Consider the following 9,602-nt stretch of genomic DNA (forward strand, 5'->3'; position numbering starts at 1 on the left):
AATATTATATATGTACTGTATATACATTTTGACTGGATATGTGAGTGTAAAACCAATAACATTTAATAATCTGCAAAATACTTAAGTCGTAGTGAAGCCTTCTAAGAATCACGTTGGAAATTCATCTACTCCAAAGCAAAGAATGCCTGAGAAAAGGCATAAACAAATATACAAGAGAAAAGGCAAAAGACTACGCAACTTCATGTGTTAAGTTTTTGTCTCAGATGTGGAGAAATTATTAAATTTTATGAATACGTTAAAAGAAAAAAAAATTCAGGAAAATTTCATTAATATGTGAATATTGACTATCTCAACTAAAAATGTAAACAAACTTACAAATTACTATATTGCATCTATGAACTTCCTGCTGATCTACCAAGTTACGATCAGAATTTTGATGGTGGTACTGCTGGTATTGAAACTATATAATATACAAGGTACAGACATCATGAAGCATTGAGATTGAGAATAATGTATCCAAGTTGTAACTCACCTCAGATGTTACAAAATCTGGCACTGACGTACGTCGAATTGCGTAAAATGGAATGCATATCTTGGAGGAGTTTCACCAACTTTAAATTTAAATGAGAGAAGAAAGTATGATATCATAATAGAGAAATTATTAGAAAAGTACATATATAATTTCATATTGATTTTCATAAACCCTTATATACCTTAGCAAGGGTTGAATGTAATATTATGAGTATTAAATGACATGACATTTTTTTTCTTGTATATAAATGATGAATGGTTTCTTATTAAATAACGTAAGATTATTGCTAGGTGGATGTTTGAAGTAACAAATAATTAATATAACGGTTGTTGATTGCAAATTGTAACCTTATGAAATTTGCAAAAACCTCATAAGTAGCTCACATATATTATCCTAGAAAAAACTATTAAAAACACCATTAATGGATAATCATGTGTCATATTAGAGAGACTAGAGACAAACTAATAAAATTCACAGGTGGAGGTCAACGAATCAACATCTCAAAGGTTGCAAAAATGATGTCCATACAAAGTTGATAAAATAGAACTAGAAAAATATGAAACCTCAAGGGACAGGACAAGATAGGTTAATGGTGTAGTTGTGGGTGCTTTTCTTTCTACCACACTTAAGAAGATGGATCATTATGCATCACCCACTTGTTTTTCTTTCTTTTTTTTTTCTTGTTATTTAATCAATTAATTTGTTTGGATTTGTTTTCTTAATATTTGTAATATATTTTTGACAAGATTTTTCGCCTACGCCAATAGATTTTTTTATTATTATTATTTTAGATTTAACAAAGTTGCGTAATGCAAAAAATATAAGTTTCAGCAGGCATTGGCGTCCACGTGAGTCCTTCTCAAGTCTCAGCGACAAAGTTCTTCTTGAACGGTCCATACTTAACACAATAAATTAATTGAGTAAAGAAGAATAAACTTATTTTAGTATGGATGGATATCGTAGATGACACCCACAATTATTAATTTTTTACTCGACCAAAAATAAATTATGGTCATTTTTGTGTGAACATCATATGTTCTGTTGTAGTCACATCGAATCTTCATCTACTGGTGGAGAAATATCATAGTTTTATTTTTTCCTCAAAAGAGAGATAAATCTGTTGTGGAGTTTGTGCACCTTTGAAGAAGCCAAATCAAATATGAGAACGGATACTGAAGTTGCTTGATATTGGAAATATTACTGGCGTAAATCATCATTTATTAACGTGAATAACGATTGAAAAAAATCTACTAGTGAATAGTGATGGAACGTGCAAAAGGTTATGATGGTGAGTTTGTATTAGAAGCACTATTTTGGTGGGGGAGAAACTTGGGAATCAGAAACTCAAAGAGGATTACAACAGCCGAAAAGCAACAAAGATTCGTCGCGTGCTTCTTGTTCGTGTTTATGTCTGACTTTTTTCCTTCTTTTATTCATCCCCATCCATGAGTTTTGAGTATACCACTTTCTCATGCGGTTCATACTTCTCTATATACATATAAATTATAATCACATGAAGATGTACAATATATTTAATTATATGTCTCAATTTACTTTGATGAGGAACTTTTAACAATTAAGAAATGAGTTACATTACATGTCTAAATCCCTAAAACTTATTTTAAGGGTGTTTCATTCCTCAAAATGATTCTCAATGGCTCATTCCCACCAATTTATTGAAAAATAGACACATGGTTTTGGGTATGGGCCAATGATCAAATTGAGCCAACTGTGAACAGATCCAAATTGGGCCTAATGTGATGGGTATGAGTCGAGTCAGATACTATAGTTGATCTCGATTCTCTCCATGTTATGTTAGAAATACAAAAACATATCAAATCCTACAATTTTGTTATTCTACGATATTTTACGAGTTCTCATTCTGCATTTTTCTTTTATTTATGTTATTTTACCATGACATAATGTTACCAATTATGTTATGCTACTAATCCAAGTCTTACTAACATAAATTTTTTTGACAACGATTTATTTAGATAACTGGTTTAATACTTAGACCGGATAAATCTATATATAATAACAATCTGAATAAATGCGATCAACAGTTGTGTTTTTTCAATCGTACATGTTGGATATTTTCCAAAAAGTTGTGATGGTTCATTAAAACGGTTACTTATGAAAAGTTACAACGATTCACTTTTGTAACAACCCGTCCTGTGGATCCCACTAGCCTCACTGCTAGCTTGCCCCCATAGGTCCAAAGTGGATTAGGATTGATGCCCTACAGGGCCAGCTTCGGGTCCGTTGGGGCAGCTAACAGTGAGGCTAGTGGGGTCTGCAGGACGAGTTGTCACAACTGTATAGTTGTGTTTATTGGAACATTCATATTTTTTGAAATCTATATATATTTGTTTGTTTGAACTGTTTTCATTTTTTTTGCCATGACACAAAATAATATAAATTTCAGTCTCAAAAGTTTTTACAGCTTTAAATTATTATTCTCTAGCATTCGTTCTTTTAAAAGTAAAGAAATTCTTCTAATTCTTGATTTAACAAAAGATTTTTTGGAATGATAAATCTAATTTACAACTTTTAGTTAATTTTAAATATAAAAATTTAATAAAAATACCTATGTTTTTTTTGAACAGTTAGATGAATTATATAGTGAGTTCTTGAATTTGACCTTTTCAATATGGTAATAAAGATATCTTCTATTTGAAAGCAGTTTATATGGATTATTAGGTATAATCAATTGCAGACAGCTGCGATTTTTCATAGTACCTTTTCGTAAATATTTTGTTTTATTTGTTTTTTTTAAAAATCAAACGGTTGTATCTGTTCATTCTAGAGTTGTGTCTTTTCACAATATTTTATTTATACTTTTTCGTCACAACTTTTGTTATAATAGGTGTATGACGTCATTGACGTGTGTCTATTTAAATAGTCATGTCTTCTGAACTCTCTTTATATTTGTCTCTTCATCAGTAACCAACAAGTTCGTTGAAACAAATTTTTCACTTTATGTTGAATCGAAATAATTGAATATTAATATCTAATATTCAACATTATTCTATAATCTAACTAAAATTTTATAGTAAACTCTGTATTCGGTATATTGATGCATTTATATATGCCCATAACTAAGTACTTAAATATTGCAACTTCCTTAATCATTTATTACTTAAGTCTTGAATACAGTCCACTTTAAATCACCTCAGTTTCTTTTTAATAAATTTTCAAAAGATTATCGTATTATACTTATACATATGCTTTATATCTTTACAATATATATTTGATCACAAATTAGATATACCTTTGATAAAAGAAGTAAAGTTTACATAATTTTGTGACACAAAAATGTAAACTTTACATTTCTTTTATGACCTCAAAAAAATCTCCAATATCTATTATCTATCTTATGGGTGTCAAAATGGATCAAGACTAATGGTTCAACTCAATTCAACTCAAATCAAGAACCCTAATGAGTTGAAATTTTAACCCTAATGACTTGATGGGTTAAATGAGTTGATGATTAAATGAGTTAATGAGTCAAATAAGTTTGGTTATAATAGGTTTATGAGTTAACCTACTAACCCATCAATTTTTACATTATCAACCTAATATCATCAACATCATCATAATTTTCCCGCCAAAATCTCAAACCTGCAATTTTCCCGCTAAAACACAAATCCATAATTTTTGCTAAAAATTGAAATCCGTAGTTTCTTGCCAAAATTCAGAATTTATAATTTTCCCGCCAAAAACGCAAATCCGCAATTTCTCGCCAAAAACGCAAACCCGTAAATTTCCCGCAAAAAGCGAAACCCGTAAAATTTTCCGCCAAAAACTCAAACCCATAAACTTCTCGCAAAAACGCAAACATGTAAATTTTCCACCAAAAACGCAAACCCGTAAATTTCCCGCCAAAAACGCAAACACATAAATTTGTGAATTACAATTTTTTACCTCTTTTACAATCATTAAACCAATTTTTAAAATCTTTTACTACCATTTTCACATTTGTGAATTACAATTCAAAATCAAAATGTTGACTCAAAATGCTTTGATTCGATTTATTTTTTTATAAGACAATTGAATCATTTTATCTTCTTCTATCAACTTCATCTCTTCACTTCTCTCTACAACAACAAAAAAACACACAATGTCAACTTTTATAATAAATCTACAAAGTTCTAAGTAAAACTAATAAAAAAAATTCCAAAAGAAAAATCAAATTATCAAAGAACAATAACAAAGAATAATTTTAAATATATAGAAACTAGGTTGATCATAATATGTATTTTGGTAATTTGTATTAGTGTTGTTGTTAGTCACTATGGTACAATGTATGTTATCAAATTTATATATAATAAACATATATATATTAGTGTTTAAAACTTTTCTAATAAATTTACAAAATTTTGAGTAAAACTAGTAAAAATTTACAGTTCCAAAAAAAAAATTAATTATCAAAGAACAATAAAAATAGAGAAATAACTTTAAATACTACTAAAAAGGTTTTTTTTTTCCAAAAATACCACATTTTAGTTTTTTTATCCAAAAATACCACATAATTGTTTTCCAAAATTACCACAAACACAAAAAAAAATAGATTTTTAAGGATGTAAAATTTTTCTTTTTGGTTTGGGTTGACACATTTAATTTTAGGGTATAGTTTTTAGGGGTAGGGTTTAGTATTTAGAATTTAGGAATAAGTTTTTAGTATTAGAACTTTAATTCAATAATGTGGTATTTTTGGAAAAAAAAAATACATTTTAGTGGTATTTTTGGAAAAAAAAAACTAAATTGTGGTATTTTTGGAATAAAAACATATTTTAGTGGTATTTATGACAATTGCCCATAAAAATAACTTTAAAAATATAGCAATTGGGTTGATCATAATATTTAGTTTAATAATTTGTATTAGTGTTGTTATTAAGTCATTAGGGTACAATGTATGTTGTTAACAAACACAAAATATATATATAATATTAATCTAAGTATGATGATATATCAATATAGCATCTAATCATATATGTAAAAGTAAGGTTTTGGTATCTCCTTATTGGTTGATTTTCATTTAATGTTTTCTAATTTTTTTATTTTTTATTTGTTTTCTAATTGCTTTAAACAATATTTAAGACCCAATAAATACAATACATTTAACTCACACATTAAAATAAAATTATAACTGAAAATACAATAAATTATGCATTAATCATATTCCACCACTCAATTTTATTTAAACACAATAAATTACTATTGTAACTCCATAATTCTAAATATAACTTCCATCCTTTCTTATCATATAAATAAGCATTCTCTCAATCTCTTGTTCTCTCATATTGACATTCTTTTACTATCTCATTTTCACATTCTCTCATTCTCTTCTACAATACTTCAAATCACTTTTCGTTTTTTTTTCTTGATTTCTTATTTTTGTTGTATGGGTTGTAAAAAACAAATGAAATACCAATACAAATGTAAATTTGTAATGCTAAATTTTAATTTTAGAGACTACATGATATATATTTTGTATTGTTCTTATTTTAAAAGATTCATCTCCATTATCTAATTTGGATTATTATCTTATGAGTAATCAATTTCTCCTCTCCCACCAATATCAAATGTTGTTATATCTCATATGTGTTGTAAGAGTTTGATTCTATATTTTAAATTAGAAAGTATTATACATATATTTTACATTGTTCTATTTTTTAAAGATTCATCTCCATTATCTAATTTGGATTATCATCTTATAGTAATCATTCTCTCCTCCTCTCCCACCAATAAATGTTGTTATATCTCATATGTGTTGTAAGAGCTTGATTCTATATTTTAATTTAGAAAGTATTATATATATTTAACATTTTTTTCAATTTTTACTTTATTTATATAAACAAAAATATTTCTTTTATATTTCTTGCCTTTCTAATCTATTCATATTTATTTTTTAAATTTGCATAGTTAAATTTAAATTCACATATGTTGGTTTTAACAAAAAATCAACTTTATTTGAGAATTAGATGTTCCTATTCATTTTTAAACGATCAATGTGTAACATAATATATATATAAGCATTTTTGCACGAAAAAAAAAAATATATATATATATAAGCATTTTGTCTTGCAATCACAAGTTCCATTTCCATTGCTTAACTCCATGGTTAAACTATAATATATGTTGTCCTATTTGTAGGAACAACAAAATATTTATTTAATAAACATTTCTTCAAATTTTATAATTCAATTAGTGTGAGTGTATTGATTAGTTTGAAAAACCTTTACACTGAAGTTCATAAAATCATATAAGAAAACTAAAATACTATGTCACTTCAAATTTGGAAGGAAATACTTGGTATTCCTTTTTTAAAAAGTCAAGACACATATAAAAATTTATTAATATTTAACTTACTTTAAAGGCATAAAAGGTCATTTAACTCAAAAATAACTTCTATCCAATAATTCCATACATTCCTTCCACATATATATATATATATGTTCAAGATTATATTTAAATATTATAGAATTTTTTACTTAGCTAAACTTATAGTCACATATATACATATACATACATAAGAATTTATATTACTTATTAACACCATAATTCGATCCATTATTTGCTTAACTCCAAATTGGTTTCAAACCAACTAAAGAAAAACAGAAACGATCTTATTGATATTAGACCAAAACATGGGCATACAAACATAATCACTTACACGGAAGATAATTATTTTTTAAAAATAACTTATTATTGCAACATCAACGTATGAAGGGTTTACATAAGCAGTTAATTAGAAAATCTAAAATACAGTAAATGTACTGGGAACAATTTCAGTCAATAATAAGATTGGATCCTCAAAAGCAAAAAACAACATCCTCATAATTCATAAAAAATAAACGCCACAATTGTATATATCTAATGGTTCAACTCAATTCAACTCAAATCAAGAACCCTAATGAGTTGAAATTTTAACCCTAATGACTTGATGGGTTAAATGAGTTGATGATTAAATGAGTTAGTGAGTCAAATAAGTTTGGTTATAATAGGTTTATGAGTTAACCTACTAACCCATCAATTTTTACATTATCAACCTAATATCATCAACATCATCATAATTTTCCCGCCAAAATCTCAAACCTGCAATTTTCCCGCTAAAACACAAATCCATAATTTTTGCTAAAAATTGAAATCCGTAGTTTCTTGCCAAAATTCAGAATTTATAATTTTCCCGCCAAAAACGCAAATCCGCAATTTCTCGCCAAAAACGCAAACCCGTAAATTTCCCGCAAAAAGCGAAACCCGTAAAATTTTCCGCCAAAAACTCAAACCCATAAACTTCTCGCAAAAACGCAAACATGTAAATTTTCCACCAAAAACGCAAACCCGTAAATTTCCCGCCAAAAACGCAAACACATAAATTTGTGAATTACAATTTTTTACCTCTTTTACAATCATTAAACCAATTTTTAAAATCTTTTACTACCATTTTCACATTTGTGAATTACAATTCAAAATCAAAATGTTGACTCAAAATGCTTTGATTCGATTTATTTTTTTATAAGACAATTGAATCATTTTATCTTCTTCTATCAACTTCATCTCTTCACTTCTCTCTACAACAACAAAAAAACACACAATGTCAACTTTTATAATAAATCTACAAAGTTCTAAGTAAAACTAATAAAAAAAATTCCAAAAGAAAAATCAAATTATCAAAGAACAATAACAAAGAATAATTTTAAATATATAGAAACTAGGTTGATCATAATATGTATTTTGGTAATTTGTATTAGTGTTGTTGTTAGTCACTATGGTACAATGTATGTTATCAAATTTATATATAATAAACATATATATATTAGTGTTTAAAACTTTTCTAATAAATTTACAAAATTTTGAGTAAAACTAGTAAAAATTTACAGTTCCAAAAAAAAAATTAATTATCAAAGAACAATAAAAATAGAGAAATAACTTTAAATACTACTAAAAAGGTTTTTTTTTCCAAAAATACCACATTTTAGTTTTTTTATCCAAAAATACCACATAATTGTTTTCCAAAATTACCACAAACACAAAAAAAAATAGATTTTTAAGGATGTAAAATTTTTCTTTTTGGTTTGGGTTGACACATTTAATTTTAGGGTATAGTTTTTAGGGGTAGGGTTTAGTATTTAGAATTTAGGAATAAGTTTTTAGTATTAGAACTTTAATTCAATAATGTGGTATTTTTGGAAAAAAAAAATACATTTTAGTGGTATTTTTGGAAAAAAAAAACTAAATTGTGGTATTTTTGGAATAAAAACATATTTTAGTGGTATTTATGACAATTGCCCATAAAAATAACTTTAAAAATATAGCAATTGGGTTGATCATAATATTTAGTTTAATAATTTGTATTAGTGTTGTTATTAAGTCATTAGGGTACAATGTATGTTGTTAACAAACACAAAATATATATATAATATTAATCTAAGTATGATGATATATCAATATAGCATCTAATCATATATGTAAAAGTAAGGTTTTGGTATCTCCTTATTGGTTGATTTTCATTTAATGTTTTCTAATTTTTTTATTTTTTATTTGTTTTCTAATTGCTTTAAACAATATTTAAGACCCAATAAATACAATACATTTAACTCACACATTAAAATAAAATTATAACTGAAAATACAATAAATTATGCATTAATCATATTCCACCACTCAATTTTATTTAAACACAATAAATTACTATTGTAACTCCATAATTCTAAATATAACTTCCATCCTTTCTTATCATATAAATAAGCATTCTCTCAATCTCTTGTTCTCTCATATTGACATTCTTTTACTATCTCATTTTCACATTCTCTCATTCTCTTCTACAATACTTCAAATCACTTTTCGTTTTTTTTTCTTGATTTCTTATTTTTGTTGTATGGGTTGTAAAAAACAAATGAAATACCAATACAAATGTAAATTTGTAATGCTAAATTTTAATTTTAGAGACTACATGATATATATTTTGTATTGTTCTTATTTTAAAAGATTCATCTCCATTATCTAATTTGGATTATTATCTTATGAGTAATCAATTTCTCCTCTCCCACCAATATCAAATGTTGTTATATCTCATATGTGTTGTAAGAGTTTGATTCTATATTTTA

The sequence above is a fragment of the Camelina sativa genome, chromosome 1 (assembly GCF_030686135.1).
Source record: "Camelina sativa cultivar CO46 ecotype springtype chromosome 1, ASM3068613v1".
In the NCBI taxonomy this organism is placed as follows: domain Eukaryota; kingdom Viridiplantae; phylum Streptophyta; class Magnoliopsida; order Brassicales; family Brassicaceae; genus Camelina; species Camelina sativa.